Source organism: Rutidosis leptorrhynchoides, chromosome 8 (assembly GCF_046630445.1).
Source record: "Rutidosis leptorrhynchoides isolate AG116_Rl617_1_P2 chromosome 8, CSIRO_AGI_Rlap_v1, whole genome shotgun sequence".
NCBI lineage: Eukaryota > Viridiplantae > Streptophyta > Magnoliopsida > Asterales > Asteraceae > Rutidosis > Rutidosis leptorrhynchoides.
The window spans coordinates 311,576,182-311,590,578 of NC_092340.1; the positions used below are offsets into that span (position 1 = coordinate 311,576,182).

Below are 14,397 nucleotides of genomic sequence, written 5' to 3' on the forward strand. Positions count from 1 at the left end.
CAATTAACACAAGCCTGAGCTTGGTTGACCTGCTACGGCTGGGTCTTCAATTCTCTGAGTTGTTTAGCAAGAGATTCCATCTTATCCGTGAGGGATTTAATGGCCTCCATTTGATTGTTGAGTGCAGAGAGTGGGGCAAATGATGAAGTCGTTTCACCACTGTTCCAGTCATGATGATGCATTGTCATGTTCTCGAGCAATTCCCATGCTTCGTCTGCAGTTTGGTTCATCAGATTCCCTTGAGCTGCTGCATCGATCGTCGTCCTATGATTTACCGTAAGACCATTGTAAAAGGTACAGATTTGGGCTGACCGTTCTAGCTGGTGATTAGGGCATTTCTTCAGCAGGATTTTGAATCGCTCCCATGCAGTGTAAAGTGATTCATCATAACTTTGTTTGAAGTTAATGATGTCATTCTTTAGTTTGGTTTGTTTAAAAGGAGGGAAATATTTGGTTAGGAATTTAGTAGCCATCTCCGTCCATGACGTGATGGAATCTTTTTCCAGTCCTTCGAACCAAGTTTGAGCATGATGAGTGAGAGAATAGGGAAACAAGTATAGCCGGACTTTATCTTGTCCTATCCCTGGCTGTTTGTAGGAGTTCGAAAGAGATATGAATTTATCAAGGTGAGAATTAGGATCGTCATTCGGTAATCCATGAAACTGATAGCTATTCTGGATGAGCTGGATGATATGATGTTTTAACTTGAACGAGTGTCCTTGAATCTCTGGATATCTGATCGGTCCTCCTCGACCTTCAATCGAGGGTTTGGTATTTTCTGCTAAAGTAACACGTAACGCCATTCGATTTCTGATTCGTGCTTCCTTGCGTGCTTTAGAGATTATTGCGTCTGGATCAAGTACGAATAACAACGGCTCTGGTCTAGATCGGGTTTGGGTCATAAACTGGGTATGCCTTTTTGTTTTTAATTTTTAGCAAATAAACTAAATTTCCAAAGTAATCTAAGGTAAGCTAAACTAGTCAAAGGTAGTCTAATTCTAATGTAATCTAATTCTAAGGTAATCTAATTCTAATTTAATTAACTAACTATCCTATAGTTGAATATATTTTTGGTTCTGGCTACTGATTCCCTGGTATTTCAATAATAGAGCTCCGCACGAACTATTCAACAAACCAAGTGTCCAGGCTGACTACGGAGAGGCATGATCCTTTTGGTCCCAATATAATTGCGACTGTTCGGAAAATCCAACAACCAAGTCCGTGTATAATTGTCATTCTTAGACACCACTAAATGCTTGAGAATAAGTTTGATAGAGAGCAGTATTGCCTGATACCAGTTCCTCGACAGTGGCGCCAAAAACTAATACTCCCCTTGATATGGCCGAAACGAACGGTTTTTATTCGTGCGGTGTCGTCGGGTCGCAGCGCGTCAGGATCAACCACCCGGGGGAGGTACTGTTTTAAATTTATATTTAGCGGGGCCTAAATCGTACTACTTCTTAGTATGAGTAAGGGAAGTATGACCTAGAGTCATATTTTTGAGATATCAGTAGAATCGAACCTATATCTAAGCCTAAGATAGTTAGGAAGGAGTAGTGGTTACTTAATTTTGGGATTTTCTAATTTATAAGATAGATAAAGTAAATGCGATAAAATTTGTAATTCAGATAAGGTTAAAGTGAGTGCATACTATGACTTCATCAGTTATTCCGCCGAGATTATGGAACGCTGGCTCATGAACAGGCAGAGACCTTGTATTCATTACATTGGTCCTAAACGCCCCTGTCATAAGACATGTCACTCGGTACTGCATTAGGCTTGAAGATTCTGAATAGACAGCAACATCCCTTACCCCCGACGCCCGTGCAGTCTGACTACAGGCATACACGTTCTGACGGCTCATCCAATTGAGCGACTCGGTTGGGTGACGTATTAACATTCCACAATGGTCTAAACTTTCTTAAGTATAATAGAATACATGGTTTACCATATCCGAGAGACGTGATGTGTTTCAATGCTTTCGTTAATGATTGAGTTTAAAAGATAGTTAGGCCCTTAAAAAGAGTTCAACCATGAAGAACGCTATGGCTAAGTCAAGCTGACTTCCATGAACACGTTCGGTTATCCTAACGGTCCAATCCTTTATGTGTCTAAACAAACAGTTCCTTAATTAACTAAGAATCCCTTAAGCGGGGTGCAATGCTTGAGACCGCGTTATGGTGCAGTGTACTAATCAACACCGACCGGGTTCCATGGCCTTACTTAGCAGAGGTACAGCTTACAACAACTGCTGTGCTTCAGCATGCACGTACGAAGTTTATATGCTTGGTGTGACGTCCTCCAGATAGGGCCTGGAAGAATAACATCACTAAATATATCAAATCACAATTGTATAAACGAGAACGACTCTATATGAGACGTTTTATTGAGTTTTGCAGCGGAAGATAAATAGATTACATTGTATTTAATGAACGATGCATTAAATGTCTTTAATTGATATGATATGAAATGCATGACTCCAAGCATGGCAAGCAATCATCACCAAAGTAGCAGATATACAGCGGAAGCAATATTTAAGTACCTGAGAATAAACATGCTTAAAAAGTCAACACTAGGTTGAGTGAGTTCATAGGTTTGTCATAAATAATGATTTCAGTATTAGTGTTAGACCACAAGATTTTTGTTCATAAGCTTGGTCTCGCAGGGACCAATTAGTAGATCTCGCAGATCCAAAAGTTGTTCATAAAGTTGGTCTCGCAGGAACCAAAAAGTAGATCACGCAGATCCAAAAGTTATTCATAAGCTTGGTCTCGCATGGACCAATTAGTAGATCACGCAGATCCAAAAGTTGTTCATAAGCTTGGTCTCGCAGGGACCAATTAGTAGATCTCGTAGATCCAAAAGTTGTTCATAAGCTTGGTCTCACATGGACCAATTAGTAGATCACGTAGATCCAAAAGTTGTTCATAAGCTTGGTCTCACAAGGACCAATTAGTAGATCTCGCAGATCCAAAAGTTGTTCAAAGTTTACCCCAAAGACAAGTTGTGTTTATACTTGTCGGTTGGGGATTTAGTCGGACATAGCCGAGTATAACATAGTTTAAAGTTGGTACTTGTGTCTAGCGTGAAAAACAGTTATAAAAGTTGTGCATGTATTCTCAGCCCAAAAATGTAAAGAGTAAAAGGGATCTATAAACTCACGAAAAATCAGTTTTATATTTGTATTCATTTCATAAAAATAGTTATAAAAGTAGCGCATGTATTCTCAGCCCAAAAATATAGATAAAAAGGGAACTATGAAAACTCACCTTAAATAGCAGTTGAAGTATTCCTTGAAAGGAATGAAATGAATGGAAATAAGTGACCGAGATCTCAACCTAGAGATAGAATGTACGATCAGATGTTGTCTAATAGACATAAGTATGGTAACTATACCAATGATAATGGTTTTCTGATAGAAATTCCATTTTCGGAAAGGTTACTATCTATGGAAAGTTTCCACTTTTAGTAAGTTTCCATGTTTAGTAAGTTAGTGTTGAATACTAGTGAGTTGTTCTTAATAAGTCCACTACTTATTAAGTGTATAAGTGACTAAGTGTTGTTCACTTAGTGAGTGTATGATTACTATAGTCGGGTTTGATATTGTGCACCATACCCAAACATCTATGCCACTGCCGAGTCACTTGAATGATCTATTTTTACCGGTTGGCCCAGGATTTCTCGACCAAAATCTAAGTTTGGCATTCAAAATCCACAAGCGTCCTATAGTGGTACCAACGATCACCCTAGGCCTTAAGTAGCGTTGAGGTTCATATATAGTGCACATTATCTTGATTATAACCTTGGTGATAATAACGATAGTAATAATAATAATAATTGAAAATGGAAACATCACTCACGTATCAATATTGTGACTCAATATTACAGGAAAAAGTACGCAGATGTAACGGACATTACAAATGCTAGGTTGACCTCACGAACAATACCCATAACCTTCATAGCTATAACCCATAATTTCCTTAGCTCTATCCCGCTCATAAAACCCGTTTTGAAATGACCCGCTCATGACTTCGTCGTAGTATTTTATGTATAAATAACAATATGTTATAATTCAGTAGGCTTATAACTACCTTTAGTGGTTTGATTATGTTATAATTCAGTAGGCTTATAACTACCTTTAGTGGTTTGATTCTTGATTAAGAATACTAATAATGAAGTGTAAGAACAAAGATGATAATGGAGAGAAAGAAAGAAACACTTTGTAAGTGTGAGAAATGGTGCAAGTTTAATGCTTGCATTCATGAGTATTTATAGCCTAAAATTTCAATATAAAAATACATTTTATGTACTAAAATTCACTACATGTATACTAGTTTATAATTTTATTTTTAGTCAACATAAGGATGTACTAGTTTATACTATTTTATTTATTTTTAGTCAACATAAGGATGTATTTGTTTAGGATTCTTTTTAGTCTCATTATTATTATTATTATTATTATTATTATTATTATTATTATTATTATTATTATTATTATTATTATTATTATTATTATTATTATATTATTATTATTATTATTATTATTATTATTATTATTATTATTATTACATTTTCTACATGATAAGTATTATTTTCTTTTTACTAATTCATTACATTGAAAAATATATATATATATATATATATATATATATATATATATATATATATATATATATATATATATATATATATATATTCATTTTGAAATATATATTTGAAATATTTATTTAATATTTAGTTTTTTTTTTCAAAATAAATTATATTTTAAAGTTTATTTTAAAATCGTTTAAATAATAGAAATTATTATAACACGTAACGTTTTTAATTTATATATATATATATATATATATATATATATATATATATATATATATATATATATATATATATATATATATATATATATATGTATGTATATATATATGTATGTATGTATATATATATATATTTACATAAAATTGTTCGTGAATCGTCGGAATCATATAAAAGTTAGGTTTAAATTTAGTCGAAAATTTCTGGGTTGTCATAGTACCTACCCGTTAAAAGTAATTTTGTCCCGAAATTTAGTTGTTGCCATCAATCGGCGTTGTTTGTAAACAGGTGAGGATATTTCCGTTTTATTTGGTCTTCACGATCCCAGGTATGCTCGGGGCCTTTCGTGAATTCCAACGGATAGAATATTGTTCTGTTTCAAGAGTTTAAATCATACGAACCATAATTTTTACAGGTTCTTCTACGAAGTGCATTTTATCATTAATGCGGAGATCATTCAAAATGATGATGTTTTACAAGTCATATCAGTAAATTAGATACATGAAATGTGTTATGAATAATATTGAGCTCATTTAAAACCTTGAGCGTTTATGCCACAATATTAGGGTAGACAAACAGAGAGGAGTTCGTGAAAATCACGGTCATGAAATTTGGTAGAGATCGTCATTATTTATATCAAGAATATTGTAATGATGAATATGAGTTGAAAAATAGAGTTTTATCACCTTTGAATAATATGGATAAAATAATTCGATTACTTGAAGAGTACGAGTGAAGCTATCACAAAAGAGTGAAATGAGGTAATAAAGTTTTGTCTTAACTTTTGACGTAGTCATAGTTGACTTCCGAAATTTAAGGGATTTAAAGAAATCTTCGTAAATCTTTATAAGATTTGATTCCCCGGTAATTAAGGAAATTAGGATTTTCTTTAATTAAATGTGGTGAATTGCCTCGATTGTTGTGCTTGGAATTTTGCTATAAATTAACTTCCTCCGTTTCATTATTTTTCACCACTTCTATACTTTCTTCCTCAATTTATACTTCCAAAGATTGTTGATGTTATGCGAGGTGTATATAAAATAGCTTTATTTTTACAACGAAATACTATTAAATATGCTACAATTTTACACAAGATATTTATTTATTTATAGAATGGATATACTTAAACCTTGCTACAACACTTATAGGCAGTGTACCTAATCGTACAGTAGTGTAGTTTTTAGTAAGTCCGGTTCGTTCCACAGGGAATCTTTTTCACAAAGCTTAACGCTATATTAGTTTAATTTTATAAAAATACAAATATATAAATAAAAGTAATATTATTATTATAAAGGGGGCTTTTTACCGTTTAATGACCGATTTGTCGATTTTAAAACTTTAGTTGCAGTTAAAACAAAATGTAAAATATTAAATAAATAAAAGACTTAATTTAAAGCGTAAAGTAAATAACGATAATGAAATTGCGATAAATAAAAGTGCGATAAAATAAACTTGCGATAATTAAAAAGTACGAAAATTAAAAGTGCAATTAAATACAATAACAATAAATAAAAGTGCGATAATTAGAAGTGCAATTAAATATAAAATAAAGGAAATTAAATATGAAATAAAATAATTATGCTTATTTAAACTTCCGTAATCATGATGTTTGACGTGTTGATTTTAGTTTTATGCCCATGGGTTAATTGTCCTTTGTCCTGGATTATTTAATATGTCCGTCTGGTTTTTGTCCATAACAGTCCATCAGTCATAAATATAAAGTGCGAGTGTCCTCGTCAAATTATCTTTATACCCGAAGTTAAATATTCCAACTAATTGGGGACTTAAACTGTAACAAGATTTTAATACTTTGTTAAATAATTACACCAGGTTATCGACTGCGTGTAACCCAAGGTTTTAATACTTTGTTAACAGTTATGCCAAGTGTCCTTGTACATAATTTCACCCATGTTTTAATAATTCCATAGACTATTAATCCATTCCCGTGTCCGGTTAAATGAACGATTATTCGTACATATAAATACCCCACCCATCGTGTCCGATCGAGTGTATATGGTTATTTATAGGGACGTCCAATTGTAAATCTTTTTATTAAAATTAACAAATTATAATTTAGTTAAACAAATATAAAGCCCATTAATAGCCCATAGTCTAATTTTCACAAGTGTCGTTCTTTTGTCCAAACCCCAATTATGGTATAAAGCCCAATTACCCAATTTTAGTAATTAGCCCAACATCATGATTACTTCGGATTAAATAAGCATAATAATAACTTAGCTACGAGACATTAAATTAAAAAGGTTGAACATAACTTACAATGATTAAAAATAGCGTAGCGTTACACGGACAGAATTTCGACTTACACCCTTACAACATTCGCTAACATACCCTTATTATTAGAATTAAAATTAAAATATATATATATATATATATATATATATATATATATATATATATATATATATATATATATATATATATATATATATATATATATATATATATATATATATATATATATATATATATATATATATATATATTACGTATATATTGAGAGAGAGATAGATTATATGATATTTTTTACGTCGAACTGCGCTGGCTTTTATAGGGAATTGAGTCCAGGTGATCTCCGCGACTCGCGGCATTTTCCTTCTTCAAACTCCGCAAGTCGCGGAGTTTGAAATTACAGCTCACCCAGCTTTGGCTCTTAGCTTGCCGACGGATTTAAATATAAATATAATATATAAATAATTATAAGAATTATTTAAATATTATATTATATTTATGTGCATAGCTGACTTGTAATTTTTAGTCCGTTGCGTCGAGCGTTGAGAGTTGACTCTGGTCCCTGTTCCGGATTTTCGAACGTCCTTGCGTACAATTTAATATCTTGTACTTTGCGTTTTGAATCTTGTACTCTTGTAATTTCGAGACGTTTCTTGTCAATAATTGGAACCTCTTTGATTGTATTTTGTACTTTTGAGCTTTTTGGACCTTTGCGTCTTCAATTCGTCGAATCTGTCTTTTGTCTTCACCTTTTATTATTTAAACGAATATCACTTGTAAATAGAACAATTGCAACTAAAAGCTTGTCTTTCTTGAGGAATAATGCTATGAAATATATGTTCGTTTTTAGCATTATCAAATATTCCCACACTTGAGCGTTGCTTGTCCTCAAGCAATATAGTCTTGAAATACTAGAATCACTTCTTTGTTCTTCACACTTTGTACATCAGTGATTTCTTTACAGCGGTATAAACAATGGTAGTAACGATATGGTTTACAGTCTCACATGACTATAAAAATTTAGATCCATTAAGGAAATTGGATCTTTATGAAAACATTTGATCTTTTGAAAATTAAATCTAGTTTTTACCCTAGATAAGTTTTCCGAAATAACCCTTCACCGGTGTTTGCAAATTCTTTTTGTGGGTTTGGTGGGTTTCAGATTTGAAAATTTTAGCTTAAAACTTGTGGTTTTGTGTCACCCACTTGCTAACCTTGTATTGGGAAAGCAACACGTCCAGTATACTTGCTCCGAATATTACCTTTCGATAAACTACCGTCCGGTTGTAAAGGAAAGCGTTGAACAAGCAACTGTTAAGGCAATGTCCCCTGACGTGCTTTTAATTATGGTCTATAACGTGTCGGACGCAATTACTATCCTTTGTAGGAGCAATATTAAAGCTCACCCTTATTATTTTTCGGTCTGGCACAAGGTCCTGTCTTTGACCATACTATGCAACCACCGTTCTTACGGTTGACACCCGATTTGGTTCAGGTGACCTAATGAATTCCAGGTGAATTCCTAGGATTTTACGTTCAATGGTAATGGACGCATTGAAAATAGGTTTTCAGAAAACAAATCGGTTTATAATTTGATCAAAATATTTTTCTCGTTCAAGCTCGAGTTTAGATATCATTGAATTCCATGAGTTTGAATTCTCAATCTTTAAGGTCAATCTCAAGGATTGAGTAATATCAGTCTTAAAAGCTGATTTTTAATCTTTAAGGAGATTATCCTTTCTGGAGATCTGATTCATTAGTCTTATCAAGCTAATTTGCACGGTGTCCCCCCATTGTACGAGATAAATCCTTCTCATGGTTAGGATAAATCTGACCACTTGGCGACCCTGTTTGATGCTGAGGTCCGTGGATTTCCTGGTGATTTTAGTGATGACTTTTCTAGATTTTTCGTCAACCTACAGCTGGTCTGGACGACAACTTCTTGACCTAAATCAAGAAGCGCGTGTCTTTTTCGGAAGACTTTACTTCCTTTTAATGATGGAATTGATTCATCGTGTAGATCCATCTTTTCTTTTCTTTCATCGGGTAAAATAGTTAATTTAGTCCAAAACAAAAGTATCTTCAATTATTTGTACAAAAATATGTGATATATATTTTGAATAACTTGGTGAAAATTTCTCACACTTGGCTTTTATTTTTCTTTTTGTTCTCCTCTATTCCATTCTTAAATGAATTCTAACATTTTGGTTTGTTTCTCAATTAATGACCTTTCCAAGGTAACAATAATTTCGGTATTAACACCTAGTTTTCATCGTTCATAAATATGTATAAACATGATTTTGAATTCATTTAATTGAAAATTTTGAAAATTTTTACTAGAATTGGGTAGTCAGTATATAAGACTAGGGCTGTTCTTTATTATCAGAGAGCACTAGATTCTAATACAACTACTGCTTTACTAGTATTTTTAATGGTAACCAAGTGTTTAAAGTAAAAATTTTAAAAATCCGAAAGAATTTAACCCCTTCCCACACTTAAGATCTTGCAATGCCCTCATTTGCAAGAAATCAGTAACAATTTAAATTATTGAGGGCGATTAGCGTAGAAATGATTAAATTTTACCAAAGTTACCAAACATATTGTTGTTTTTTTGCTGAATGATAAATGGTGCATATCATTTGTTCATTCCGTCTTGTTGTTATATCACATTTATTTTACATCTTGTCGTCAAAATTAGTTGCTTTTGCTGAACTTAATGCCAGTCTTTGAAAATACGTTGTTTTACCCTGTTGTGTACATAAGATAAACTGCAAACTTATATACATATTTTTGAAGTTTGGTATATTACCCCACATTCAAAAATTATTAAAATCTAATAATAAAAAGTTAGAAAATTATAAAACTATTACAATATTAACATAAGTATCAACATTACAAATAATAAAATAAATAAAACTAAGTAGACTAGGGATGATACTGATACCAGTAGGGGTTCCATGCAAAACCGTATGTGTTATAGAATGCTTCGGCTGGGTTATACGTAGGATACGGTGGTTGGATCTCTCAACCTGTGGATGTCTACCATTATATCGTACTGCGGCGTTATTTCGCCTCTTCAAAACTTTAGCACCATGGTATACATTTAAACCAATTGTATCGTGGGGTTCTGGTTCTTCGACTAATAATCCCCCCCCCCCCCGACTTATATCCACATTGAGATACTCAGCAATCAAAGTAATAAATATACCACCTCCTATTATACTGTGCGGTCTCATGCCCCTAACCATAGCTGATAAATAATAACCCACACAATAAGGTATACTTACAGCGCTTTGTGGGTCTCGAATACACATGTGGTAAAACAAATCCTGTTCATTTACCTTTTCCTTATTCTTACCTCGTTGTGTAATTGAATTGGCTAAAAACCTATGAATTACTCTTAACTCTGCTCTATCTATATCTAAATAAGAGTAATTTCCCCCTTTAAATCGGTGATGGCTAGTCATTTGACTCCATACACCATGCGTATCAAAATTTTCATCAATTTTCCTACCGTTCAATATCAACCCTCTACAATCGGCAGATGCTAACTCCTCAGGCGTATATATACATAAGGCCTGAGCCATGTCTAGTAGAGACATGTGGAGCATCGAACCTCCTAACAAAAATCTAATAAAAGATCGATCGTTTAAACTAGCTACCAGATCATTTATTTCTATACTACACAATAATTCTTCACACCATACTTTATATACAGGTCTACGCATGCTGAATAATCGTACCCAATCGTTAAAAGTAGAATTACCATACCTCTGTGTAAGTAATTCTCTAATTGGCCTGGCCAATTCTACAGCTTCTAATGGTCCCCATTCTATTACCCTAGGTACTTCAACAACTTTAGAATGAAGAGTATGCAAGCCTCTTTGGTATTTTGGATAATCTATCCAACGTCTGTCAAATCTCAAGTTCGGGTGCAAATCTTCCAAGTGCATATCTGAAAATGTCATAACTGGATGAGGTATATCTTGTTTATAATAGCTATCAACATCCTATTGTTCCGCATTCTCAGGAGGAGCATTGCGAGCTTGGGATGAAGATTCACCCCTTTCAGTCTGCAAAACACATCAAACACAATTTTTGTGCATCCAAATATGCATTAGTGTCAGCAAAATCATCAATCAAAATAATTACAATGACATGTTCAATTTATATCAAACTTAAGCTCATTTTCATATTTTTATCAAATCTACACTTTTTCAAATAAGCATATATGAAAATGTTCGCCAAGTTCATAAGCATTCAATTCAAATAACATGTCAAAATAATCATTACTAGCATTTAAACAAGTTTCAAATGGCATTATTTCTCAAAAATCAAGTTCATGAATTTTAGACTTGAAAAAGTCCACTTTAATTCTCAAAATCATGTTTAGGCTCAAAGTTTGGATCATTTAACTACCTAAACATGTTACACTACTTAATTTAGCAACAATTCATGACAAAAATCGGCCATAACCTGTTTATATCAAAAATCCCCAAATTGCTCAAGAACACAAACCCTAGATTACTCAAAATTTGAAGTTTAAGGCTTCTAATCATGTTAAATAGCATCAATCTAGGTTATACAAGTATAATACATAAGCAATTTAAGCATAATTACACTAAAAAGCATCAAAATCGAATTGGGGAAAAAATTGCTCAAGAACACCAATTTTCGGATTAAATGGTGTTTAGGTGTAGAAATTTACCATTTTCCTTGAGTAATTCCTTGATAACATCCTTCTCAACATGATTTTGTGAAAGATTTGATGATTAATGGTGAAAAAATTCGGATTTTAGAGGTGATTTTCGGGTGTTTTTTGCAGTATATTTTGTGGAGTGTGTGCAATCTGATATGCTCTGGCGTTTTTATTTTTTTCAGTATTTTGGACCCTCCGCGAGTCGCAGTCTTTGACCCTTTCAAATACCGCGAGTCGCGGTGTTTGTTTTTTGTTTTTTGTTTTTTTAAATAAACCTTAACTTATAAAACAAATATAAAATAAATTTAAAATTTTGTTTTCCTTTGTTTTAGGACGAGGTCGTTTCGGATCGATGTCCTAGTCCGTCCTTCGACAAAAGTTTAAAATTTGTCTTTTTGTAGCGATTGTTTTAAGAGCTAAGATTTTTGGATTTTTTAATGTTTTTGGCATACTTTAATTCAATAAGATTAAAAATAATGATAATAAAAGTTCTCGTCCCTCCCTTGGGTAAAGCAATTTCGGTTCAAAGACCTAGTCTTCAACTTACGACGAATTTTAAAAATCATATTTTTAACTTAGCGACATAAAGTAAATTTTTGTTTTTAAATTCACACCAAACTTAAATTTAAAATGCATAAAATTAAAAATTCACATCAAACTTAATTAAAAATTCATATTATAAATTCACACCAAACTTATATTATATTTTTGTTTTTATACATACAAACTTATATTAAAAAGATTAATTTTTCAAATATTTACAATTTTAAATATATTGATTTAAAAAGTTTACAATATTAATTTAAGATTTATATATTAATTTTAAAAACATGGTAAAAATAAAATTAAAAATCTTTTTGGTCTTTTATCCCACTTTAATCAATCAAATATTATCAAAAATATGCGCCCCTCTTTTCGGTAAAGTAATTTCGGTTCCATGATCTAATTAAACTCATGACGAATTTTTGAAATATTTTGGGTTGATTGATTAAAGATATTTATACCTTAAGAATAAACGTTAAATTTCGCAGTGATGTAATAAATTTTTGTATGATATCAATAATTTCAGTCGCCAAACCTAATTTTATCGAATACCAATTTAATACTTTATAGCGAACAAATTAGCGTTTATTATCAAAAGGTTAAAAATAAAAATAAAAATAAAAACTGTACAGACTTACCTGTGAGATAGTATTCTTAGTTATATGATCTATCCCATTCATAAGATAGTCGGTTTAATTGGTTTTCCATGGCTACATAGGCGTAACCTCAAGCATTCAGTGTTTTTTCTTCTAAACATATGAACGGTCCGTCTCTGCATAAAGTAATAAATTCGGTATTTGAATAGGTTTGATTATTTGAACATTTACCTCCATGTGACCATTTTCCGCATTTGTGACATCTTTCTAGGTGTCGTGCTCTTCTTTTCGCTGCGGATTTTGATTTTCCTTTACCAAATTGTAACTTATTATCTTCGCATCTGGATTCTTTTCTTACTCCGTCCAATCTTTCTCTGATTACTGATACTAGTTCACTCGGAAGTATGTCATTATTACGTTTAGTGATCAAAGCGTGTAGCATTAGACCACGGTTTAGTTCATAGGAAGTCTTCATTTCGTAAAAACCTAAAGAAATAAAAATTCAGAATGGGGGGAGAAGACTAGTTCTTTAGGGTCTGCTAGGGAAAGACCATTCGGGTTCCATTTTCGAGAACTACACAAAAACAGAAAATCTAACTCTAACAGAAATACATATTATCCTTTAAAAGACTTCATTCTCCCCACACTTAGTTAGCTGTGGTATCGAAATTGTGATTAACTTCATTGTCAACTTCCATCGGACTATCTATGTAATGTTTAACTCCGTGACCATTAACTTTAAATTCAATTCCATTTGAATTTATTAATTCTATCGTTCCGTATGGAAAAACTCTTTTGACTATGAATGGTCCAGATCATCTTGATTTCAATTTTCCAGGAAATAGCTTGAATCGTGAATTGAAAAGAAGAACTCTGTCTCCTTCTTTAAATTCTTTTGAACTTCTGATTCTTTTATCATGCCATTTCTTTGTTCTTTCTTTATAGATTAATGAATTTTTGTATGCTTCATGTCTTAATTCTTCTAATTCGTTTAGTTGACTTAACCGTAGACGTCCAGCTTCATGTAAATCAAGATTACGTGTCTTCAAAGCCCAAAATGCTTTGTGTTCAATTTCTACTGGAAGATGACATGCTTTTCCATAAACGAGTCTAAAAGGTGTGGTTCCAATTGGAGTTTTGTAGGCTGTTCTAAAAGCCCAGAGTGCATCCTCCAATTTAATGGACCATTCCTTTGGATTTGATCCTACGGTTTTCTCTAGAATACGTTTTAAAGCTCGGTTGGTATTTTCAACTTGTCCACTTGTCTGTGGATGGTATGCGGTGGAGATTTTATGAGTTACTCCATATCTTTTAAGAACTTTCTCAAGTTGATTATTACAGAAATGAGTTCCCCGATCACTTATTAAAGCTTTCGGTGTTCCAAACCTTGCAAAAAGACGTTTTAAAAAGTTGACTACAACTCATGCATCATTAGTTGGGAGAGCTTGTGCTTCCGCCCATTTAGATACATAATTAATGGCTACGAGAATATATAGA

The 14,397-nt window shown here is 32.6% G+C and overlaps 1 non-coding gene across 1 annotated transcript; it reads left to right on the forward strand.

Annotated features, from left to right (window-relative positions):
* Positions 1-318: 318 nt before the first annotated feature.
* On the forward strand, positions 319-425 carry LOC139865409 (small nucleolar RNA R71). The gene has a single exon (XR_011764931.1). It is a non-coding gene; the product is annotated as a small nucleolar RNA R71 (small nucleolar RNA).
* Positions 426-14,397: the final 13,972 nt, after the last annotated feature.